The sequence below is a fragment of the Cynocephalus volans genome, chromosome 1 (genome assembly GCF_027409185.1).
Source record: "Cynocephalus volans isolate mCynVol1 chromosome 1, mCynVol1.pri, whole genome shotgun sequence".
Classification (NCBI taxonomy): Eukaryota; Metazoa; Chordata; class Mammalia; order Dermoptera; family Cynocephalidae; genus Cynocephalus; species Cynocephalus volans.
In genome coordinates, this window is record NC_084460.1 from 111834154 (window position 1) to 111861314 (window position 27161).

General features: G+C 36.1%; 1 protein-coding gene and 1 long non-coding RNA gene across 11 annotated transcripts in view; one reads left to right on the top strand and one right to left on the bottom strand.

The window, feature by feature from the left end:
- The window catches only part of LPP (LIM domain containing preferred translocation partner in lipoma), a 670167-nt gene that overhangs the window by 382289 nt on the left and 260717 nt on the right, over positions 1 to 27161 (top strand). The window lies entirely within an intron of this gene.
- Positions 3913 to 12099, bottom strand: LOC134377568 (uncharacterized). Its single transcript, XR_010023541.1, has 2 exons — positions 12017 to 12099; positions 3913 to 4045 (listed from the first exon to the last, which is right to left on the bottom strand). It is a non-coding gene; the product is annotated as an uncharacterized LOC134377568 (long non-coding RNA).

A 27161-nucleotide genomic window follows, 5' to 3' on the forward strand; every position in this document is an offset into this window, starting at 1 on the left:
CCCTGGCTTTCACTTGTTGACCACAGGGCAAGTGGCTCACCCTGTTGTCAGTGTCAGGTTGTCACTGTTGTGGACAGTACAGGGCCCGTCCCGTGCCCTCCCATCTCCTGTGACTCTTAACCTCTGTTCAGATTCGGCCTCTACTGCCCGTCATTATACCTTGGATCTTGTCATCGCTTGGCTGTATTTTACCTGTATAATCATAAAATTAAAAACAAAACAAAACAAAACAAACAAAAAAAGCCCTCCCTCTGAGCACAATCTTCCAGCCCTCTTACTTGGGCAGCTCCTAGTCCACGCTCCTTCAGCATATTTGCCTCCTCTTACCTTTGCTTCTGTTTTCCCATCAGTCCCTGTCTGCATTTCTTTTCTTATCCGACTCAGAGTCTGCAGTTCAATACTTCAGCCCTCTCTTCCCACTCTTGCCCTTCTAGCAGCAGGCTTTGTCCAGAGTTTCACTCTATGTACCTGCCCCTGTTTAAACTTGAGGCACACCCAGGCTGTCTGAGCAACTTTTCAAGGTTATTGCACACTGCACCCTCTCGGTTTTCTTTCTCCCTTTCTGAACAGTTCTACTTTAGATATCTCCCTAGCTCCTCTTCTTCTGCCTCTTCTTAGATGTTTTTCTTTGGTGGGGATGCTTGGGGCAGGGTGAGGGCTGAAGTTGCCTTTCCTAGGGCCTGTTTTTGTTCCACTGCCCACATTTGGTTTGGAGACTCTTTCCCTCCTGTGGCCTCAGCTACCAGTACTGTAATGTTGTTATGTGAATCTGCTCCAGCAAGCTTTGCGGCACATCACATTCAGATGTTTCTAACTGCTTATCAGCCAGGTACCTTTGGATATGTCACAGAAATCTCAGCCTCGGTGTGTCCAAAGTAAATTCATAAACTTCTCCCTGGAATTTCTTCTACTCCTGTGTTGTTTCATTAAATTGTATCATCATCTAACCAGTTTCCCAAGCCAGAAGTCTGAGTATTGTTTCTAGACTCCTCTCTTTCTCTCACTGTCAACTTTATCTCCTAAACATTTCAGAAACCTTTCCACTTCTTTCCATCTCCACTGCCAGTACAGGATTTCAGATCACCATCATCTTTCATGCACCATTGGCAATACCCATTTAACCGGTTGCCTTGTAGCCACTCCCCCGCCCCTACTCCAGTCTATCTACCAAGCTGTTGCTAAAATGCAAATCTGATTGTGTTACTCCCCTGTCTAACTCCAGTAGTATAACACAGTGATTAAGGCAACAGACTCTGAAATCAAGTAGAAATGTGTTTGATTCTCCCTTGCATGCTATGTGATCTTGGACAACTGACCTTTTCTGGTTCATTCTTCACATAGGAAATAGCACTCTTCTTTTTACATGTAACATGCCTCTGGCTTCTCTTACTCCTGCTCCTCTTGTGCTGCGGGCTCTAGCCACACACTGCCTATTCTCAGATCCCCAGACACTGAGCAGCCATGGGACAGTCTCGCACTGTTCTCTCTGTACGGAACATTGTTCATGTCCCCAGTCCTTTACTGCCATGTCTCAACAGAGATGTCATTTCCCTTAAGAAATGTTCAGCAACCTCCTCTGTTCTAATTTAGTTTAGATGCCCTTGCTACTTTCTCCCGTCTTAATGTTTGAACTTTCCTGTCCCTACACTTCCCACATTCACTTACTGCCTGCTTCTCTCAAATGATGCACCCCCAATCCATTGTAAGTTCCATGAGGACACTGACCATTGACCATTGACTCTGACCGTCTATTAAGCTTCCAGTCCCTTCTGCCCAGCGCTAAGCACAGTGTCTAGCAAAGTTTGGGCACTCGGTAAATACTTGTTGAATGTATATAATATGACCATCTAAAGATAGTGCACATACATTTCCAACAAAGTGATCACATCTTTCCTTCTGTAGGATAACATGTATTATAAAATATAATTCTCCTGCCTCTGTAATGGCTCCCTAGGAACCTGACTGCTTCTAGAGAACTGTTTACACAATCAAATCAAGTGGTGTTTTACAAAGAGGGAAAGCCCCAGGACAAGTCCCTTCTCTTGACCACAAAGTTCTATGTTTTTTATCTTTCCTCTTAAAATTTTGTTTTCAGCAAAGCAACATTTCTATTGCTTCACTCCTCTTCTCCATCATACGGCAAATGTGACATAGAGATGTATATGTACTAAATCCCCAGTTGATTATAAAGTTAGGACTTGGGTGGAAGCAAACAACAAACTACTTTTAGCATTACTGGGAAGAAAATTTCTAGTATATAACTGACAAACATTCATGGAGAGCTGCTTCACTTTTCTGTCAAGGTTTTGGGGTATTTTTTTTTTTTTTTTAACAGTTCTGCACATTGAAAGAAAGTTCACAATTTTTAAAAGGAAATGTGGCCCTTTTCATTAGCTCCTTTTACCTCATGCTGAGTCATGGATGAGAGAGAATTTGTAGGCGGCTGAGCTGCAGGAAAAGTAATACTGTCATTTACACTTGCAGGCTGTTATGCTTTCCAGAAAACTTTTTCCGTAGGTTGCGAAAGTGATTAATCTGCTGTTAAAACTGACAAAAAAGGTTCTGTGATAAGAGGGAAAAAATTAAATGAGGTATTTTTCTTTAAAAAGCTAAGCTCCTCTTTTCGGTTTTAGATTAGGAAAAAGTGTCTAGATTTTTTTTTAATTTCGGTCTTTGCATGTGCGTGTGTGCGTGTGTGTATGAATTTGGTCATGACTGAAAACAATCACTTTTTTATTTAAATTATGTCTTTTCTATTTATTGGAATGACTTATCCCTCATGTTTTAATGTCTAAATTATTCATTTCTACATCCTGTTCCCTCACTGTTTTTTTTTTTTCTTTTATTTTTCTATGTTTGGTTCTTTTCAATACTTTCTACATCATTTTACTTATGAGTACTAGATCTCTTCAACCAACCTCTTTTTTAACATTAAAACCAGTGAACATGGTCTAAGTTCCTTTTGTGATATAAATTCCTCCCTCTCTGAAAAATTCCATCCATGTAACATTTCTATAATGTTTCTAAAAACTTGGACAGAAGTTGTTTAGTATAATTGAAATGGAACATCACTGTCTGAAGAGTTTAGAAATTGTTTTCTTTATATTTTTATTTAAAAAATTACCTTGAGATATAAAGCTTTTCCATGGAGGACTGAACAAATGTACATGGATTTTGATCTCTCAGGACCCCTCATTTCAGCTGATGACGTAAAGGGACAAACAAATCACATGACACACTCTAACTTTTTTTATAATTCCACAGAGAACCAGTGACTCAATTAGAGAATTCAGACTTTTCAAAAAAATAGAATAATATGTTAGAGTTTAATGAGTTTGTTGCAAAGGCATTTTTAATGTCTGATTTTTATAGCAAGTTCCTATGGGTTGGTTAAACACACTGTCTTAACCCTCTCCCTTTTACATTTTTCTACTCTTAACCCTCACCATTTTATGTTGGGGTATGTCAGTTTCTTTTCTTTTCTTCTTCCCTTCCTTATTTTGGAAGCTGACTTCTGAGCTTGCCATTCCCTGGGCAACTGAATGCATTCTTAGGGAGTAGAGTGGACAGTTTTCTCACAACTGACAGCACTGCCCCCAGCGAGGAAAGGAAGGACCACAAGAAATGGACCCTTCTCTAACTGAATGGACCAGCTTAGGGGACTTGACACCCTTCTTTTAGTCCTAATGTTTAGATATACATACTGCTTTTGCCCCTGAGCTACAAATCCAGCTTTTAAAATTCTGAAGTGGAAATGTCAAAACCATTTACAGTTGCAAACCTGCTAAGTATCAGTGTATATATGTGGGGAAAAAAAAAGAAAACGTGTAAACGTACTTGTTTTATATCTGAATTGCCAAGATTATTTCTATTCTTTTGCTAATATGTACGAAATAAATGTGAACACACATGTTAACATATATCTGTATATATGTATACATATATCAATTTATACAGAGAAGAGCATTTTTAGGTAACACTGCTGTACAGTCTCTTCAATCATCTTCAAGTCAATCATCTTCAAACGTATAGCCTGTTGCTGCATCTGGGAATAAAAGATTACAGTTTGGACAGGTATCCTTGAGGAAGAATGAGGTATGAAGATCTTTTACATCCTACTTTTAGGTAGAGCAAGGTAATTGCTCCCTAATGAAGTGTCTATGTGCAGGTTTGTTTCGATTTTCTTAGCAAGGTGGAGTACCTTTTAGACCAGAGGAAAGGACACTTTTTTATTGTTGTTTTTATTGTTATTGAGATTAGCTATCTTAATTGAAGTTGTCTGCACTGTTTTTACATTGGAAACATTTTTATTTGACATTTTTAAGAGGAAAAGTTCTATGCATATTATGGAAGAGTCTCTTTCTTAACTAAATGCCAGCAGTAAAATTGAAACCAAAAAATAGTCATGAAGCAGTGGGAATGAGATATGAATATGGTTTAGTGGGAGAAAAAAAGCCCTGCAGGGAACAGCACAAGTGCAGTAAATTATGAATCACTACTAAATAGCTCTCATTAGTCCACCATTGACTAGGTCTAATTGACATTAGAAAGGAATCTGGAAAACTTTGGGAAGTATATTTAAGACAACTTGGTGTTAAACTAATAAAAATCATTAGAGTATCCTTTTAAAAATTAGAAATAGTTGAAGGTCTGTGAGAGTCCACAAAGCAGCACCCATTCCACCAACACACGTTTAGAGAGAAGCTATTTGTAAGATAAATGGACCTGCAGACTGTTGGGCAGTGTCATATAGGACAGTTACCTATGAGTGCCCCTCTTCGTCCTAGATATTTTCAACAAAATATAATGGGCCTGAAATGTTTTTGTAAAGAAAGTTGACTCTCTACTGAGGACTGGAGCACAAGAGGGCATTTAGAGTGATGCTAAATTCTATCAACATAATGCATCTTTAATTAAATATTATATTTGCAATACAATTAATAATGTGGTCTGTTTCCATAACTTTATTAAGAAATTACCATAACTTCTGGATAATAGGCTAATAAAAAGGCAGTGTGTTTTGAAACAGCCTTTCCTAAATTGGTTATGTGCTGTGTGTCTGTTGAATTTTGAATATAAATTAATATATTGCAGGCCAGAATTATCCACTACTCAGGACTTTAAATTAGCAAGGAATCTTGTAGGATGTAGTGTTATTTTTCTTTAAAATAAAACAGATTTCTTGTTTTTTAGTGAGCTTGCTCTTTAAGAGGTATAGGGAACAATTCACCTGCTTGCTTTGTGTCTCCGCCCTCCTCTAATTCCTTTTAAAAAACCGTAATACAGAAATTGATCATTCAAATATACAGTACATTGGGCTGTGATGGTTCTTAAGGAATGGAAAATCATGCTTCTGGTTTTGTGTTCATCGTCGATATTAATTTTCACAGTGTGTTAACATGATCATTAAATTCCCCTATTGTCCTATGAGGAAAGAATTGTAAATTGCACTACACGTGGAGAAAAAACTTTGGTATTTAAAAATATTATTTTTTCATCATATGTAGACATGGAATAGCATATGCAGCTATAACAGGGCTTTAATAAAATAGCATTTTGCAAGCTGCCTTTTTCAAGTCTGTTTGAAAATGTCACCCTCAGCTAAACAGAAATAATTTGCATCAGAGGTGTGTGTGTCCTTACTCTTAATGAAACAACAGTCCCCTCTCTTCAGAAAGTAATTGCTCTCTCCACAATGTTTTTTTTCCAACAGCACTGAGTGTCCCTCCCCTGCCCTTCTTTTGCCCTAATATCTGTCCCTTAATTCTATCAGATTAGTTGTCAACTGAAATTAAAGGCAGCTGTTACCCTTCATGGTCTGTCCTGTTCTAATTCTGCAGCCTTGTTTTGTGTACTTGCCTTTATGGAGTGAGGTGGCTAGCAGAACAACTTTGGAGTCACAAAGTTAAGGTTCAGATACAAACATTAGCTTATTCTGTGATCTTGAACAAGTAACTTAATTCACTAGACCTCGGTTTCCTCATCTATAAAATGGTGATTATAATGGACTCTTCCTTAATTATATGTAAAGCATTTAAATAAGGACTGAAACATAATGTTATAAACTATTAATAAATTCCTGCCACATTCGATTATTCTCCATATATGCCCTAGCCTTTTGCCTGTGTATATGTTCACATCATTTGCTTGAAAAGCAATCTACACTCCTTCTCTAAAGCAGGCGCTTGTGTGCAACAAACACGCAGCCATCTTTGTGTTCTAATTCTACGAGAGCCACTCTCTGCATACTAGAATGGGAACGATCCATCTGAAACCTTAATATGCTTCTCTGTGTTACCTATCATTCTCAACTGTCTGTTATAGGTATTTACAAGCGTGCTTTGTCTCTTTTCCTGGTATGTGAATTCCTTGAGTCCAGGGATCTTCTGTGATGATTTTCTCTCTATTTCAAAGAGCCCAGAACCTTGTGATGAGTGCGTATTTGATGAGGGGGGATGGTTTTATTTATAGATATACATATATTTAATTTGATACACTTTTGTGTGTGCACGATATGGTTCCTTATTTTTGCATTAAGTTTATCATTTCTGGGCATTGACAAAGGCCTGAAAATGAGGAGGAACCAAAATAAGAAATACATTTAGTCTATTTAAGCAATATGTGAGTTCCTCTTGTGTTTCCTCCCTCATTTAGCTCTCATTTTGCAAAAGTATGGCAAATTCCTTATTTAAAAGAAAATGAAAGCAGATCTGTTACTTCTATCTTATGAATGGCATTCTTTATCATGGATAATTAGATAAGTAAAATATTTACAAGCATCTGTTTTATGAACATGGATACTATCTTTATGAAAACCATGGAAGAAACTCAATGCCTGCATGATTTTTTTTGTCATGTTCATGTGAGTTACAGACCATTAGTTAACATTCTGAAAACTTGAATGCTTGTATGTCTTTAAAAAGATTATAGCCTGAAATAAAGTGTTAACACCCTATGTCCCATGATAAAAAAAGTTATGTTGCATTTTTTTATGTCTGAAAATTTGTGAGGCTCAAAGTAGTTTAGTTTTTTTACATATCAAAGCTACTTACTTGCTATATTTTAAAAACAAATTTTAAAACATGATAGTTTCACAAATTCTAGTGGAGGATATTTTATTATTGGACTTTGAAAATTGTAGACTTATTTAAAAATAAAATTTTGAGTCAAAGACAGGAAATGTTTAGATTGTATTGCTTCATTTGGAAAAAATCAAGGTTGTGCTGTTGCCGTTCACAGCATTTTTGCTTGATTTTGTTTTTGTTTTAGCTTTCTATTATTGTAGTTGTTTTGTTTGCTTTACAGTGCTGTTGTTATGTCAGATTTCTGTGTCTGTTGCAATGTAGAGCACTCTTTTACACAGACGTGGATAACCTCTCTTCTTCTTCAGTGCTGAGTGACAGTTCATTGATTCTAGGGTGGCAATTGCAATATCACAGATCCATGTAAGCAATGTAAAAAAACAAAGCAGATCAAAAGTCTGGCTTCTTTCATAATGATATCATAGGTTGTGTTCACTTTTTATGGATGCTTCTTGTTTACATATAGAACTTCTAGGAATAATCTACATTTCCTTCTATATTTCTTAAAGCAAATTTCCTTTCCTCCCTTTTTAAAAATAGATATATTATTACAAAAGAAATATTTCACTTTACCCTTCATTATAGGACAAACTACAGCACAAGCAAGAAGACAGATGGTTAACTGACAACTGCTTTCTGATTGTGAATACTAGGGAGTGGTGAGGAGTGTGGGAAACTCAAGGGCTCATCCACTCCCCAGATTTAACCCAGGCTGCATGTAGAAATGTTGACCCAGTTTTGCTAGATATCTGGAACTGAGTTATATTTAAATGGCCCATGGTCTGTAAAGCCTTCAGTTATGAGGTTCAGCACCACTGGAGAACTTAGTTTAGCAATTTATTTAACAAAGTCAAATTGGTGGTGTTTTCTGACCCCAAAATCTCAGTTTTAGTTAAACTATTCAAAGTCTAATAAGTATATGAAATGAATACAGTATAGTTTGGGGGTTTTGTTGTGTTGCTTTCTTTGATAATTCCCCAGAATCTCTATAGCCAGAAAACTTTCAGAATCAGAGGCAAGATTATGTCTTTGAATTTTGGTCAAAAGTAAAATTATTTAGGTCACTTGGACACCTATGTTTTGCTTCACCACAAACTCGTCTAGTCCCTCTGATAAAAGATGCACATGACCACTGTTACTTCTGTTTCCCAAATGAAGGAAACAAATCACTTACTTCAGGGATCTATAAACTACTAAATGTGAATAATGTCAACTAATTTGACTAACAGAATTTAGGCCTTCAGTTTAAACATAGCTTTATTCCATGATTTCATTTCTCTCTCTTTGTTCCAACACTCCAGTTTAGTATCTTTTTTTTTTGCTGGCTGGCTGGTATGGGGGATCCAAACCCTTGACCTTGGTGTTAGCAGCACCACACTGTAACCAGCTGAGCTAACCAGTCAGCCCAAAGAGTAATTTAATTTTTTTAAATTTTATTTTTATTATTATTTTTTAATTTTTAAATTTTTTTTATTGTTGGCAGCTGGCTGGTATGGGGATCTTCTGGCAGGTACGGGGATCTCAACCCTTGACCTTGGTGTTAAAACACTGCACTCTAATCAAGCAACTGAGCAACCGGCCAGCCCCTCAGATTAGTAATTTTCTTAACAAAGTTGGTTTCAAGCATATTTTCAAACCAGCCACACCAGTGGATCTCATTTGCTCCATATATATTCATATTAGGAAATATTATTGTACAAAGTAAAAGATGCTAGGAAAAGATAGGCTGGGAAAAAATTTCTGGAAGTATAGACTCTATAGTTAATGCTCTAGGAGCCTTTTTCTTTCAAATTCTCTGTCCCTAGTTAGGGCCTCATCATTTCTTGTCTGGATTATTGCAGTAGTTTCTTGGTCGGCTCCTTTATGCCAGCTTAACATTTCTTCCACACAGCCCTGATCCTGTGGTTCTACATTGGCTTCCTGACAATTTACCTGTTACAGAGGTATAAGGAATTTGATGATAATAATAATAATAATGGAAATAACAACAATAATAAATGATTGCTCTTAGATGCTCCATCTCAAATATCAGTTCTCTTGAGACAATAAGGCTTTTGGAATTCAATATCAGAGGGTTTAAAAGTGAGGTATTTGGCATGTGTCTGAATTGCATGTATATTGTGTGGCTGATTGAAAGAAGATTATCTGATATACATGAGAAGTGAGTAGGTGGGGAATTGACATTTTGTTAGAAGTGCATGCCTGGCATTTTGATATACTATTTCACCTCCTCAAATCTTTGTTATCAGAAACAAATTGCTTTGTGAAAACAGTATAGTATAGTTTAGGACAGTGGAAAAATCTTAATGCTTGTGTCCTGTTCTTGGTTTTGCAATTGAATATGTATGATAAATAAGAGATTATTGCATTGGAGTGTTCAGATCTGTTAAAGCAGATTGAGTACTTGGTTACCACACCATAAACAGCTTTTATGGAGCCTTTTAAAATTTGTTGTAGATCTATGATATAACGTTAAATGAAAAAATAAGCTATATACTACACATAAACAGGGTTCACATTTAAACAACATCCATACCAATCACACTCATGCACACATGCTCACGCACACACACACAAATAAACATATAAATATATAGACATAAAAAGCTCAGAAATAAAGTTACCAAATTTAGCAGTTGCTATCACTGAAGTTTTGAATTATGGGTGTTTTAAAATTTTCTTTATTAATCTTACTAACGTTTCCCATATTTTCTGCAATTAGCATCACTGTTTTAATGAAGAATCTGTATCTTACATGAGAGCTCTCATTCACATCATCGTTTTGTTCAAACATCATTAAAAGATCATGAAAAGACACAGAAATAAATACAGTTAATGTCGAACTACTTTTTTATAATAGTAAAATATCTTCTTAAATAGTTCTGCTTCCTATCGTCTATGGACAGTATCCATGGGAAATATGTTTTTCTTTCTAATTTTTTATTTTTTTAAACTTCTTTTGAAAGAAGAAATCTAGCAATAGAATAAATAACTCTACAGATTATACCTCTGATGCTTGAGATCATTTGTGGTGTTTTTTCTTTTTTTTTTTTCCTCGTGATTTTTTTTCTTTTTTCTTACCAAATAATGATGTAGCTAATGCTGCTTATAATGTTCTTGCATTTCTATAATGCCAATCATCCTAGACCCACAGAGGCTCAAACACACACACACAAACACATACACACAAACACACATTCTATGGTTTAATCTTTATGCTACCATGTTCTAAGCGTTACCAAAGGCTGGAGAGAGGAGTATTAGTACACAGTCCCTACTCTTGAGTTTAGAACAATGTTTCTCAAACTTGAGAATGCATAATAATTACCTAAGTGATAGCAATTGTCTGAAATACATGGATATCAGGGGAAGAGCAGGCTGGGGGAGCATGCTTGAATTCAGCTGCCCGTGTGAAGTGTGAAGAAGCATGTTTAGCCAACCCAGCATGCTGAGGGGGAATGAGCTGAGTCACAAACACATGAATGTGCCTAAAGCCGTTCAGCAGCGGGAGAGTAGAATGAAGGACCCTGGTCCTCTGCCTCATAAGCTGGTGTCGTTTGGCTGGCTGGAACTCAGCTCTATCTTTAAAAATGAAGGGGTTGCTTGGAGCACCGTGGTCCAAGTAGGGTTTGTCAGACTTCTGGAAATTTGAGAAGTTTCCACTGATGTTCTGCCGGTTTCTCTGACTATACTTGAATTCACTGAGGCCAGGAAGGGCAACTTTTTATCCAACAGCTGACAAATCCCTGATATTTTGAAGATGGTCAGTAAATGGTTGATGACTACATGAATGACACCATTTTTCAAAAAGAGATTCTAAGGTCATACATATAGACCCAACTAAATGCCATATTTCTTTGCTTTTGAGTGGTTTGGAAACATGCAGTGCATACTCTGAAAGGAAGAGATGTTTGGGGATACGATTTTTTTCTCTGTAAATAAAGCTATTTTGGTTTAAATATAAGCAAACACATTCATTTTATGAAGGAAGAAAAAAATAACAAAATACCTGTATTGCTACTACCCATATCTACAGCTTATATCCTGTTATTTTCTTTTAACATTATAGTATAAGAGGACTAAGTGTTCTGTAACATATATAGATCATGAGACTTATAAAAATTAATATTGAAAATAGTGTCAGAATGACAGGGTTCAGTTTATATACCTTTCCAAAGGATTTCAGTTACCAGAATTTATCTGACATCAAAGGTGTCCCTGAGATGCCTTTAGTTACCCAGAATCCCTGAGTTCTTCAATCAAATCCCCTCATTTTATAATTAGGAAATTGAGACATAAAGAAGAATGTAAGTGAATTTGTTGAGACCCAGGATTTCTAAGCCTTGTCCCAATTTAAAATTGTGTCTCAAAAAATATTTATTTTTGAATTTGTTATTTGCTATTCTCAAAAGAAAGGAAAAATGATCGAACTCTGTCAGCCAGCAAATTAGGTATCCCCCAGCTGGGGAGGATTTCAGCAGTGGTGCCTATGCCCTGATCTTGGCTTAGCCCCCATTGCCTTGTTCTCCCATAGAGCTTTGTTGCCTTGTACCATGGTCAAAATTATGGCATTCCCTCCCACAAGCTATCCTCAAATTTCCAGCTAACAGTGTCTATCTATGAAAGAGAAAACAAATTTTTTACTTTTCCAAATTCTAGGACATTTACTGCACTGCATGATCTCAAATATCAAACAAGCTCTATCAGAAAAGCTTTCAACAATATAAATAGACAAAATAGCAAGGGATGGTTTGAGACCATTCAAACTAGGGCTGTTATTACTTCTGTCATTATTGTTGTTTTTAAAGAGATTATTTGTATATTTCAAAGTATGTTGCCAGTTGCCTTTCACCTCTGAGGTTATAAACTCAGTCCTATTTTTAAAATAGTTGCCCAGAAAATCGAGAAGGGAGCTATCTTAACTGTGTACTTACTCAGTGACTGAGTGACAAAGACAGGCATGAGAGAGACCCTTGCTTCCAGATCATCCCTCCATTTCATCCTTTTCAGACCACACCAAACTACCAGAAATGAATCTACCCCATGTGGTCAGTGCAGGATTTATCTGGGCATTTGCTGACCCTGCTCACAATTTATTTTTATTTCTTCCGATAGACGTGGATTTGGCACAGGAGAGTGAATTCTTTCTGGAACAGCAGATGTGCCTGGTACACTCGTTTGCTGTAACCATTTGTGCTGTGGTTGAAAAAAAATTTTTTAAGAGTGCGGAATTGTTGAAGGGGGAGGGTTAAAAAACCAGAACCATTTTAGTGATTATGCAAAGTTAGAATGTGAGTAATTTTGCTACAGTTAGTCATTATGTACTTTCATAGCTTATTTTACAAGGATAAAGAGATGTGTACAGGTTTGGTGAATAGAGCTCTTATTTGTCCCTAACAGCAACTCTTTATGACAACATTTTCTACCCTTCCTCCTACTCTGTGGCAAAAGTGCTCTCTCCTTAGAAATTATACCCTTCTGTGATTCAGCCCTTTTATGCATCGACAATAAGTGGACAAACAGCCTCCATTTCCAAGAAGAAATATGTTAGGAGAAAAACTTCTTTCCCCTATACAATGTGTAATGTGGTTGACGTACATTCAGATCATAATAATACAGTGATCATTTCAAAATGAGCATGTTTTCTGCCCGAGGGAAAAAATAAAAATAAAACAGAAAAACTGAGCAAACATCTAGTGACTTTGTTATAAGCTTAATGTGCTCTAAATGTGGTGTCCTTTCAATATTTTATTTGAAATATTTGATAGGTCTTAGCAAATCGTACTCATGGAATTTTCTGAAGACTGGAACCCACCACCTATTCCTTTTTTGCTTGGCTTTTGGTCACCCAAATTCCTTTGGAAATATGTGAACGAGGGTCTGTTTGTTTCCACTGGAGCAAATATAGCCACTTGCTCACTCTGGTGGCTTCCCTTATTGAATTCCACTACTATTTTGGAAACTCCTGTATGAAAACACAGCAACCCTGCTTGTCCCCACTGAGCCTCATTGGTGATTTCCATGCACCGCCGCCTGGTGTCTGTACACTGAGGTCCACATTCGTTGAAAAACAAAATTGGGTCTGTTGCCTTTTTGCAGGCTTATTAGCAAGTCTGGTCAGTGATGGTAGGAATATTGGACTTAGAGTCTGGACAACTGGGAAAATCCTGACCCTTTCAAGACCATATCATTTGGGGAAAATCTTTCCTAAGCCTTGTTTCCTTGATGAGAAGGTAGAAATTTATGATGTTCACATTTCTTTCAGCTTTAGTCCCCCATGACTCTGTAAAGAGTGTTGTACATTTTATTCATGCACAAATAAATCAAGTTTATTTCTTCTCAAAAATTCCTTTGTGACTACATTTGCCCCAAATAACTCTTTGCAGACTCTTGTCTCAAAGGTGCAATTTCTACCACTGACACGCAAATTTCAGCAATGAGAAGCTCCTCCAGGACTTGGGGGTTTTCTGAGAGAAGGGATCTCACCCATTTTAGTCATCTTTTTATCTTTTAAGGGCTCTGAGTAGCGATAATAGAGTGGAATGATTGGTTCTATTATAATAGTTGATTATAACCAAAAACTACTAAACCATGCTCACCACCTTTACTGTTATCTACAGCTAAGTAACCCAAGGGGCATAAACTAACTCAGAATTTGTTTAATTAGAGTGAATTATAGAACTCTCTGTCCTACTTAAATACTTCTTAGATGAATGGTTGAAGGTTTGGCCTCACAAAACTGCTAGGAGATGGAGAAGAGCGTGGGACACTTATAATGTTGCTTTTGCTCTATTCAATGTATTTCTCTCTTATAGAGTTTGTCAGAAATATGTTATCTGAATAACTTTCTTTTGTGGATCAAAAACTTACGGAGAATCTGTTTGCTATGCCCTAAGGGAAGAATGCTGAAATAGAAAGACAAAGTCCCCACCCACATGGAGCTTAGAGGGGATGAGAACATAAAAGGAGTAATTGCAAGACAATGGACAAGGGTTATCATAAAGGAAATAAAGTTATTAAAGGGACCCTCGTGGTAGGGACCTTATCTAGTCTTGAAGGACCAGGACTAGCTTTCCAGAAGATGTCATTTCATCCGAAATCTGAAGGATGAGTACTGGTTAGGAGTTGAGAGATGGAAGCAGGTTGGTAAGTGTTCAAGTGATGGTAATCACAGGATGGCTGGAGCATCGAATCCCATATAGAAGGAAGTAAAGAATGAGACTAAAAAGCAAAGCAGTAGTTCTACCAGGAAAGAATTTGAACTTTATCCTAAGAGCAATGAGAACCTTTGAGGGATTTTAATAAAGGAAATCAGATTTCTCATTTAGAAATGTGTGTTTTGTGGTTGCAGCATAGAGTATGTTTCCTAAAAAGAAAAATCCCATATATAAATGGTGTGTTTATTTATTGCAGTAAACTAGGTCACCAGTGATAGTGAACTGGAATAGGGCTCTCATAAGTTAATAGTGAGAACTGGAAATCTTGAAGGTAATTAATAGATGGAATCAACAACCTTCACAATACTAGGGGAGAGAAAAAAATAGTATGATCCTATTTATAACATTGAATCACATTGCTAAAATATCGATATTCCTATCAACCTTAAAACATACCTGGTTTACATAGTTTTTGTCAATGTATGTATGCACTCTTATTTTATTTTCCTTTATAAACCATTATTTTGAATTCATATTCCCTTGCTTTCCAGCTGCATAACATTCCATCACATCAGTTTACCGTGATTTCCACAACCACCCTACAATACTTTCTTTAATATAAACAATTAATGTTAAGTATGATCAGTATTACAGCTCTTCATTGCAAGTTTGCCCACCAGAAGAATTATTTCAACTTCCAGTGCTACCAGTCATGTAAAAATGTACATATGCTATACTCACCAGGATTGGGTTTTATTATTTCTTGGCTAATTGATTTAACTCTATTTTTCACTAAATTCCCGGTCTGATTGGAGAAAAATGCAGGGCCCTTGAGGGGATGATTCAGTGAATGAGGTTGCTTGCTGTGGAAATAGGCTCCTCTCCCTCTTTCCATTCCTATGTTATAGAACACTCTTGAATTGAATTAACCCTCACATCATGGCATTTTATCCAGTTCCAGACACGTGCATGCTAGGGACTAGGTATACTGTACTATATAGGTTTTTATATAAACAGGAGCCTCAGAGACCTCTCAAGTTCAAAACTGATGACGTACTATCTCATTGGAATGTTATGGTGGGGGAGGCACTCCTTAAAATGCTGGCTGTCTTGGTTTTAACGTGATGATGTGCTAGTTTTATGAACATGTAAGTGCAGGGCCTCACCTGGATCATTGCTTCTGTTAAATTAGGGAATAGGAAATGAAGATTTTCAAGATAGCATCTGGGGGCTCCCAATTGACTTGATTTTATTTTTGAGAAGACAACTTGACATAATGGCATTGGTGTCTACAGTTGTCCAGGGAACTGCTTGTCTTCACAGTATATTATACTGGATCAGAAGTGTTGTGAGAATTAATTAAATGGAAAAGCTTCTAGGACAAAAACTGCTCTGGAGTGCCACACCAGGCCATACTGTTTTTGCTATTTCTGCCTCTGAAGCTATTAAGAATAACCAAGCACTAGCTGTAGTGTTTGCAGATCACAGCACTGTGAAATGAACAAGTACTGATACCTTGCACAGAAGATATTTATGTCTGCATCTTTCTGACAAGAACTCTATGGGGGACTTAAATAACGTGCGTATGTGTGTGTGTGTGGTTTATGTGTCCATCAAGGACTGATTAGTATTAGTAGTGTCCCGGTAATTGGCAGCAATGTTTTGAACTGCACCAATTAAAATCCTGTGATTTTGATTTCAAGAGTGGTAGCTGAGATCATTTTACCCCATCACCAAGTTTTAGCTACTGATAATAAGGTTACTTTTTTCTTTAACGTGGAAAGTACAGAAAAACATGAAGTTGAAAACAAAAATACCTCTTTATTGCCTCACCCGATGCAAAATTATAACCTTTCAAAGATATTTTAAACCATTGTAAGTTTTTTCCTGTTTTTTAATTAATTAAAAAAAAAATTAAATAAGAATAAATAAATAAATAAAAATAATTACGGCCATCAGTTTAACATGCCTGACAGATACTTATGAGAATAAAGAATACATTCCATTGAATATAAAAGTAATCTTTTTTTTTTTTTTTTTTTTTTAAATTTTATTTTATTTTTTTTATTTTGTTTGTCGTTTTGTTTTTTCGTGACCGGCACTCAGCCAGTGAGTGCACTGGTCATTCTTATATAGGATCCGAACCCGCAGCGGGAGCGTCGCCGCGCTCCCAGCGCAGCACTCTACCGAGTGCGCCACGGGCTCGGCCCTAAAAGTAATCTTTTTAAAAAATATATATTTTAATATTTACTTGTACATATTTGTGGGGTACAGTGTGTTGTTTTAATGCATGCATATACTGCACAATGATTCACTTAGGGTAGGTAGCATAGTTTTGTACCTGTTAGTCCACCACTTTCCCTCTCCCACTCCCTCTCCAACCAGCCTCTGGTAACTATCATTCTACTTTCTGCTTCTGTGAGAAGCACTTCTTACTTTTTTTTTTTTTTTTTTTTTAAATTTCACTTACAAGCGAGATCATGCGGTATTTGTCTTTTTGTGCCTGGCTTACTTCACTTAACATGATGGTTTCCAGTTCTAACCATGTTGTTCAAAATGATAGGGTATTATTTATTTTTATAGCTGAATAGTATTCCATTATGTGTATACACCACAGTTTTTTAATCCATTCATGTGTTGCTGGGCATTTAGGTTGATTCCATCTCTTAGCTATTGTGAAGAGTGCTACAGTGAACATGGGAGCACAGGTGTCTTTTTGATATATTGATTTCATTTCCTTTGGGTATATACTCAGTAGTGGGATAGCTGAGTCCTAAGGCAGATCTATTTTTAGTTCCCTGAGGAACTTCCATACTGTTTTCCATAATGGCTACACCAATTTACATTCCTATCAACAATGTAGTAGGGCCAGCATTTGTTATTTTCTGTCTTGTGGATAATAGCTTTTATAACTTGAGTGAGATTATATCTCATTATGGTTTTAGTTGGAATTTCCTTGAAGATTAGTGATGTTGAGATTTTTTTCATGTGCCTGCTGACCATTTGCATGTCTTGTTTTATAAAATATCTTTTCAGGTCCTTTGCCTGTTTTTTAATTGGTTTTGAGTTCCTTATATATTATGGATATTAGCCCCTTGTCTTTTGTATAGCTTGCAAACCCTTTCTCCTATTCTGTAGGTTGTTGCTTCACTGTGTTGATAGTGTCCCTTGCTGTGCAGAAGCTTTTTTAGTTTGATGTAGTCCCATTTGTGTATTTTTGCATTAGTTGCCTGTGCCTTTGTAGTCTTGCTCAAAAAAGCACTTCCCACTCCTATTTCATGTAACATTTCCTCTGTTTTCTTCTAGTAGTTTCATTTTGGGTCATAAATTTAGGTCTTTTATCTATTTTGAATTGATTTTTATGTATGTTGAGAGATAGGGGTCAAGTCTCAAACTTCTACATGTGGATGTCCAGTTTTCTCAGCACTATTTATTGAAGAGGCTGTCCTTTCCCCACTGTATATTCTTGGGACCTTTATCAAAAATTAGTTGGCCGTGTGTGGAGTTTTTGGGATTTTCTGTGTATAGGATCATGTCATCTGCTGATAGAGATGGTTTGAATTCCTCCTTTCCAATTTGGACACCCTTTCTTGTTTCTCCGCTCTGTTGTGCTCTCTTGAACTTCCAGTACTATGTTGAATAAGAATGGGGAAGTAGGACACCTTGTCTTGTTCCAGATCTTAGAAGAAAAGCCTGCAACTTTTGTCCATTCAGTATATTAGCTGTCGGGTTTGTTGCATATGGCCTCTATTGTGTTGAGGTATATTTCCTCTACACCCATTTTGTTGAGTGTTGAGTGGATTTTATCAAATGCTTTTTCCACATCTTTTGAAATGATCATGTGGATTTTTCTCTTCATTGTGTTGATGTGATGTATCACATTTATTGATTTGTGTATGTTGAGCCATCCTTGCATTCCTGGGGTGAATCCCACTTGATCATGGTGAATGATCTTTTTAATGTGTTTATAGATTCTGTTTGCTAGTGTTTTGTTGAGGATCTTCACATCTGTGTTCATGAGGGATATTGGTCTGTCATTTTCTTTTTCTGTTGTATCTTTTTCTGGTTTGGGTATAAGGTTAATGTTGGTATAAGGCCTTGTAGAATGAATTTGGATGTATTCCTTCCTCTTCAATATTTTCTAATAGTTTGAGAAGAATTAATATTAGCTCTTCTTTTAATGTTTGGTATTATTTGCCAGTAAAGCCATTTGGTCCTGAGGTTTTCTTTGTTGGGAGACTTTTTATTGCTGCTTCAATCTAATTACTCATTATTGATCTGATTAGGTTTTCTAGTTCTTCATCATTCAACCTTGCCCTTGATAATTCATATGTGTCCAGGAATTTATTCATTTCTTCTAGGTTTTCAAATCTGTTCACACGTAGTTGTTGTTCATAGTAGTCTCTTATGATCCTTTGTATTTCTGTGGTATCAGTTGTAATGTCTCCTTTTTCATTTCCAATTCTATCTATTTGAGTCTTCTCTCTTTTTTCTTTCTGAGTCTAACTAAAGGCTTATCAATTTAGTTTATCTTTTTGAAAATTCAACTCTTTGTGTTACTAATCTTATGTATTTTAAATCTCTAATTCATTTATTTCTGCTCTGATCTTTGTTACTTTTCTTCTTCTACTGATTTGGAGTTTAGTTTGTTGCTGTTTTTCCAGCTCCTTGAGGTGTAACGTTAGGTTGTTTAGAGTCTTCCTTCTCTTTTGATGTAAGCATTTATTGCATAAACTTCCCGATTAGAACTGCTTTCAATATATCTTATAGGTTCTGGTATGTTATGATTTCATTTTTAGTTGTCTCCAGGAATTTCCAAGTTTCCTTTTTTGATTTTTTTCTTTGACCCATTCATTGTTTAGGAGAATGTTGTTTAATTTCTGTGTATTTCTATGGTTTCTAATGTACCTTTTGTTGTTTTCCAGTTTTGTTTCATTGTGGTAGAGCAAGGTAGTTGATATGATTTCAATTTTTTAAAATTTGTTGACTTGTTTTGTGGCCTGACATGATCTATTCTGCAGAATGTTCCATGTGCTGCTGAGAAGAATGTGTATTCTAGAGCTGTTGGATGAAATGTTCTATAAATGTTCTTCAGGTTCATTTGGCCTAGAGTAGAGATTAATTCTGATGTTTCCTGGTTGATTTTCTGTCTGAATGATCTGTTCTTTGGTGAAAGTGGGGTGTTAAATTATTATCCCCGGCTATTATTGTGTCGGAGTCTATTTCTCCACTTAGGTCTAATAGTAATTGCTTTATGTAACTGGGTGCTCCAGAGTTGGGTGTGTATTATTTAGAGTTGTTATATCCTCTCATTGAATTGATCTCTTTATCATTATATAATTATGTTATCTTTTTTTTTTTTTTTTTAACTTTCCTTGGCTTGAAGTCTATTTTATCTGAAATAAATATAGCTACTCCTGCTCTTTTTTGGTTTCCATTTCCATGAAATATCTTTTTCCATCCTTTCACTTTCAGCCAGCATGTCTGTCAGTTAAGTAAGTTTCTTATAGGCAACATATTGTTGGTTCTTGTTTTATATCCATTGAGCCACTCTGTGTCTTTTAATTGGGGCATTTAACCCATTTAAATTTAGAGTTATTATTGATACATAAGGATTTGTTACTGTTAGTTTATACTTTTTTTCTGGTTGTTTTTTTGATCCTTGTTTCCAATCTTACTATCTTCCCTTGTGATGAGTGGTTTCCTCTAGCAGTATATTTTAATTTCTCACTATTTACTTCCAGTATGTCTCTTATAAGTTTTTATGACCAGGCTTACTAAAAAAAAAACTTATATAGTTATAACAAATTATTTTTAGACCAATAACAACTTAACTTTGATATCTAACAAAAGAGAAAAAAACAAAGCCAACTCTACACTTTGGTGTCATTGCCCTCCCATTTTTAACAGTTTGTTGTTTCAGGTTACATTTTTTATTTTTTATTTATTATTATTTTTTTATTTATTTATTTTTTCTTTTTGTCTTTTTCGTGACCGGCACTCAGCCAGTGAGCGAACCGGCCATTCCTATATGGGATCTGAACCCGCGGCGGGAGCGTCGCCGCGCACCCAGCGCTGCACTCTCCCGAGCGCGCCACGGGCTCGGCCCAGGTTACATTTTTTAATATTACCTGTCTCTTACACAGTTGTTGTATGTATTAGTGTCTTCTTAGGGTTTGTCTTTTAGTCTTCGTATTAAGGATGTAAGTGGTTTATTCATACCTTTATGACACTAGAGTATTGTGAGGTTGTCCGTGAACTCACTTTACTATTAAGTTATGTACCTTCGAATGTTTTCATGGTGCTCCTTAGCATTCACTTCTTTCACATTGAAAACCTCCCTTTAGGATTTCTTGTAAGGTACATCTAGAGTTGATGAATTCCCATAGCTTTTATTTCTCTGGGAAAGACTTTATTTCTCCTTCATATTTGAAGGTTAGTTTAACTGGATAGAGAATTTCTGGCTGACAGTCTTTTTCCTTCAGCACCCTGAATATATCGCTCAATTCTCTTCTGGCCTGTAGGGCCAGAAATCACTGAGAGACATATTGGGGTTCCACTGAATGTTATGTGTTTATTTCCTCATGCTGCTTTCTGTATTCTTTCTTTGGTATTGGTTTTTGATAATTTGATTATGATGTGCATTGCATGTTATTCCTTAGGGTGAATTTGATTGGCAGTCTCTGAGCTTCATGAACCTGGATGCTTTCATCTTTCTTTGTACTTTGGAAATTTTTAGCCATTACTTCCTTGAATATGCTTGCGATATCTCTTTTTCCTCTTCTTTGAGGATGCTAACTATTCAGAGGTTATTTTGCTTGAGGGAGTCCCATATTTACTATACTTCTGTTTCATTATTTTCTTACACTTTTTTTTTTTTTTTTTTTTGCTCCTTTGATTTGATAATTTCATATGTTCTATGTTCAAGGTCACTGATTCTTTCCTGTGTTTAAGTCCGTTGTTTGAGCTTTCTGTTAAGTTTTTCAGTGCAGATAATGTATTCTTTATTTTTAGAATTTCTATTTGTTTTTTTTTTTGTTGTTGTTTGTTTGTTTGTTTGTTTTTAATTGATTCAGTTCCTTTGTCAAATTGCTCATTTTACTTCTGGATTATTTTCCAGATATCATTTAATTTTCTCTCTGTATTTTCTTGTCACTCCCTGAACAGCCTTAATATGGTTATTCTGATTTCTCTGTCAGACATTTCATAAATCTGCTATTCCTCTGGGTCCATTGCTGGTACTTTATTTGTTTTCTTTGTTGGCGTCATATTTCTCTGTTCTTTCTCGATCTAGATAGTGTCTTTACATTGATGCCTGGGCATTTTGAGGAGACTGCTGTCTCTTCTAGTTTTTATGTGTTCACTGGCAGTGTTAGACCTTTACTGCTTAATATCAGAGCTTTTTCTCTTGTCATGGTTTTTATCGTTGTTGTTTTTCAGTTCTGTGTTGGCTTATTAACTACTACCACCACTTAAACTCTGCATTGGACCTAATTTATTGTTCTTTGGTTAATTCCAAAATTGGGAAACTTCCTGTGGAGGCTAGCCCTTGAACTCTGTTTTTGTGCTAAATTTTTGTCTTGCTGCTAATTCTCTGGGGAAGGCTTTTTATTCAGATCATATTTTAACTGTTGGCCTTTTTATCACTTCCAGGACTTGTGAGGTCAGATATACCTGGGCTGTCTGGATATTCTGGTCTGGGACTGAGTCTCTCTAGCAGTCTGCGACCCCTGAAATTTTGTCACCCTGACTAGTGTCCACTGTGTGGGCCTGTGCCAATTGGAAGGCAGACCAGCTGCCCATGCTGCACCCCAGTGTGGGTCCACATGAGCCCTGTCAGTGGTCTTGCTGGCCTGGAGGCTGGTATAGTGTGCTCCGAGGCCCTCTTCTCCCTGTAGACTCCAGGCCACTTCAGGCAAAGGTTGCTGAGCTGTAGCTTTTGCTGGCTTCTGCTCCTTGTACTGCAGCTTATTCCTAGGCTGGCCCTGAAGTGGCTGGGACTTGAAATGGTCAGTGCAGTCCCTTCTCCCTCTTGCTGTGGCTTGTCTTTCCTTTATAAACTTTGTGGTTCTCTCCTATTCTTCCCCTGAGCTCCAGCAGTCCCAGGTTGGCAGTATTTGCTCTTTAATAATTGTAAATTGGTCGATTGCAGGGGAGACGAATGCTGGGGACCATCTCTTTTGCCATCTTCTATGTTTCTTTCTCTTTTTTCTATGTACATACACATGCAGATTCTAATACCACAATATTTTTTTTTTTTGGTGTTTGGTTTTTAAAACTATGTGCATTTTTTTATACATACATGAAATATATATAAGAAATATATATTTATACATATAAGTATATATAGATATAATGTATATAGATTATATTTATATAATGTATATTTTAAGTAAAAAAGTAATATGTGGTGTGATAGAAACTTTGGAAAATAGGAAAAGTGTACAGAACACCCAAAAGTCAACCCCTAAAGTAATCACTGTTATCAGTTTGGGAATTAACCCTTCTAGCTATATATGCATGTATATGCATTTCTGAGATATAGATAGATGATTTATTGATTAACAGATATGAAACAATGTTTCCTAACCTGATTTTAAAGCATATAAAGTTGTTGGTTTTTTATTTTTTATTTTTTTTATTTTATTTATTTATTTTTTTGTCGTTTTTTTTCGTGACCGGCACTCAGCCAGTGAGTGCACCGGTCAGTCCTATATAGGATCCGAACCCGCGGCGGGAGCATCGCCGCGCTGCCAGCGCAGCACTCTACCAACTGCGCCATGGGCGCGGCCCAAGTTGTTGGTTTTTTAATGTTATTTGTTCTTATTTTACTGGAGTAAAATATACATAACAAAGTATACATATAAAATATACATTGGAATCATATATCTTATATTTCCTTCTTTAACTGGCTTATTTCATTAGCATAATGTCTTTAAGGTTCATCTGTCTTCTAGCATGTGTGAGGATTTCCTTCTTTTTTCTTTCCTTCTTTGTTTATTATTAGCTGAATAATATTCCATTGTATCTATATGCCACATTTTCTTTATCCCTCCATCCATCAGTGGACACTTGGGCTGCTCCCTCCTTTTGGCTATTGCAAATAATGCTGCTATGAGCATATGACATGACTGTACAAATATCCTCATCTCTGCTTTCAATTATTTTAGGTATATACCTATAAGTGGAAGTGCTGCATTACTGATAGGTTTTAAAACATTTTCATGGTATATTTTTTAATAGCTGTATAGTATTCCATTAAATGAATAATATATACTTTATTTAAATAATTTCCGTGTATTAACTATTTAAATTTCTCATAATCTTTCACTTTTATAAAGCACATTTCCATGAATGTTTCTTACAACTAAACATTTATACTATCTGTGATCATTTTCTTGGAATTCCTAGAAATAAAATTACTGGTTTAAAAGTAGAGACTTTGTTAGGGCTTCTGTTACATATCATCAGATTACCTCACAGACAGGTTTTCCATAAAGATTTTATAGAAACAAAGAATAAGTTAGTTCCTAAATCTAAATTATATAAACATTATCCTTTGAAGACAATTGGAGTAACCCATACCATCACACATAGCCCCCAACTCCAGGAAAGTTTCCCTTTTTTGCTTTAACCACAGTAACACAAAGTGGTTCTGAACTATATTTTTAAATGAGAATTATCTGCTTTTTTCATTTTCAGATTTCACTATCTTGAGTGGGTTTGTCTCCAATAATATGTGATTTAAAATTCCTGAATGAGTCTGTTGTGCAGCCAGATTTGAGTGCTTCTCTAGATGTATAGTAGTAGTGCATTCACATATTGCACTCTTAATATGTTAGGTTGTTTTTCAGCTCATGGGCTCATCTATGAAGTTGATAGTGTGGTTGGTCCAGTGGGTGAGGAAGGGAGCTGTGTGTACTGAACCCTCAATTGTAGAAGATAATTAGTGAAGGGACTAAAGAAAGCAAAATTAAGTTATTCCTCAGTTCAAGGCTAGGAGAAAACGATGAAGTAATTTTTTTATTGTGCCAAAAGCAAGTAGAAAATGAGGCATCGCATTATAACTGAAATAGGTAAGCTCTGTTTGCATTTTTCCTCATCGTACCAACTCAGAAACTAAGTCTATCTATTCATTTATCCAGCCAATTTTTATTAAGTACATGCCTGTTGGAAATCCTTAGTAATGAGATCCAACTCTTATTGGGCATTAAAATTCACTGCAAATATTCAGAATTTACCCTTGGAACTGCTGAGTTTTTGAATGTCAACTTATCTTCTTTTATAGAGGAACATTATTAGAAGAGCAAGAAGCATGTGAATCTCCTCAACCCTGTTCCTGACTAGTGAGGCTCACCTTTTTTCTGTGTTATAGGAAAGATTTTTATTTAAAGAAAAAGATAGACTACTTATTAAAAGCAGAAGGAGAAAAATAACAGTATTGTTTGGTCTCCTCCATTGTTCAGATGAAGAGTCATTCTAGAGAAATAAGGTGGCATTTCCAAAATCACTTAACTCTAAATAGTGGCAAAGTTGGAATTTTGGTCTAGGTCTGCTGAGTTCTAGAGCACTACCTTTCAATAGCTTTGATCACCTTCTCTGGTAATATGTCCATTTGCCAACATCCATAACTTAGATTGAAGTTGAAAGTGTACCTCATGCACTACATTTGGCCTGCAGAAATCCTTTGTTTGGCTCCTTCATGTTTGCAGGAAAAAAAAAAAAAAAGATGAAAGCTTTAAAGTCAGAAGAGAAATATTGCATCCATATTTCACATGGTGGCCACTGGCTGGCGTAGCACAGCACTCTATTGTTTCCGAGATATCAGCATTGAGTATCATTTGCTTTTTGTCTTCCCATTTACCCAGTTTTTCTTCTAAAAGAGAAATATTTCTTTCTGTATCCATATCTTGATCACACATCTCTTAAAACATAGGAAAACTACAGATAGTCTGAGAAGGTCTCTTGTGATTTTTACATGCGAACTATTTGACTTTTTCATTACCTTCAAGAGATGGAATGGTTTTTCAAACCCTAAACTGTAGCACCAGACTACCTGGGTTTGAATCCTGGCTCTGCCACCTGGTTGTTCTAATCTTGGGTAGTTACTTAATCTCTCTGTGCTTCAGTGTCTGCATCTGGAAAATAAGGATCATAATAGTTCTTGTTTCAAGAGTGGTTGTGAGGATTATGTATAAATTACTTCAACACAAAATGTTTACAGAAAGTAAATGCTACATAAATGTTTGCTACTATGATACTTTTTGTTTTTTGTTTTTTGTTTGTTTTTTGTTACTAGTAGGTATTTTAGTTTGTGTTTCCTGCCAGAGGAATATCCAGACAAAATAGATAACTACATGTGAAAAAAACACTTCATCAGGTCTTCTTCAAATAACTTTAAATAATTATCATGAAAATATAATTGAAATTGTAATCCTTGTAATCGTAATCTTCTAACAAATCAACTGTCCCATTCCCATGTTTTGTCTATTCCTTGTCCATATGGAAATATCATTCTGTGTGGTTTCAATTGTATTATACAAATGATTGGTTTCACGTTCTGTGTTTTACAGTTAATGTTCACATTTTTACTTAATATCATAAGCAGTTTTCCATTTCATTATATAGCTGTGATCAAAATGTACTGAAGGGGTTTTGAGTTTTAAGGTGCTGTTTAAATGTAGACCTTTAGCTTTTGTCTACTTTCCCCTTCAGTTACCTTGGAAATTTTCTTTTCTAAGTAGAAATAATTTTTGCTTGTCATGCCAAATTTTACCCAGAATCTTTAATAACTAAGAATTTTCTGAGTGCAGTGTCTGTTATTGTCTTTGTCTTACTGTTACTCTAGTAACTAGCTCTGTGCCTGACACATCAGACTTATAATAAATTTTTCTTAAATAATTTGGATTGGATTTTTTGGCTTTAGGGTGGTGCAATTACTTGGTTGTTAAGTCAAAATATATTCTGTTTCAGTACATATTGTTAGAAATTATTTAAAATTGCATTAGTCTCTTTCCTTTCTTAGTAAGTTTATTTAAAATTTGTCCCTTAAGTATTTCCAGAGATACCTGAGTCAGCATCAAGTAGACCTTAAATATACAATATGACCATTAAAATGAAAATAAGCACTGAAATGCTTCTTGGAAAGATAATCGTATTAATAAATTCCAAAAGTAAAATCATTAAACTATTTAGAGGAATGGGGAGACTAATCAGATTACTGTAATTAAGCTTGCATTAAATTTATCACAGTTTCTTGATTGTCAAGTCGATAAGGGAAATGAGGTAGTTTTTATTTTGCATAGTTCTAATCTGACAAGAGAAATGCATTTTGGGGGGGGAGACTATCATTCATTCATTCATTCGTCAAATATATGTTAAATTCCCATTGGGGAAGCAGCTGTTAACAAGATGAACAGTCCCTACTCCTATGGAAATGTATACAAGTGCGATACATATAGAGAGTAAACAATGCTCGCTGTGCTGGAGGATTCAGGCAAAGGTTCACTGAGGAACCTGACACTCCGGTGGAGACTTCAGGGGTTCCTAGGAGTTAACTAGACTCAGAATTCAGAGAGAATTGGGAAGGACATAGGTATGGTCTCTGAGGTGTGAGAGAGCTTGACACATCAAATATGAAAGAAAGTACATGTGACATGTCACTCTCAAGGAGAGATAGAAGAGGTAGATTTGTTTCCATCATTCTACTAATCTGTTGAAGACTTTTAAGCAGGAAAGTAATGTTGATTGGGTTTGCATTTGAGAGAAATTACTCTGGCTACCTAATGAGTGATTACGAAGACTAGTTTGGATGCTGTTAGAGAATGCCTGGTGAAAAATGGTGGTGTCCTGGGATAGGGTTGCAGCAGTGGAAATGGTGAAATGTGGACATATTTGAGGATTATGGAATTCCCTGTTTAGG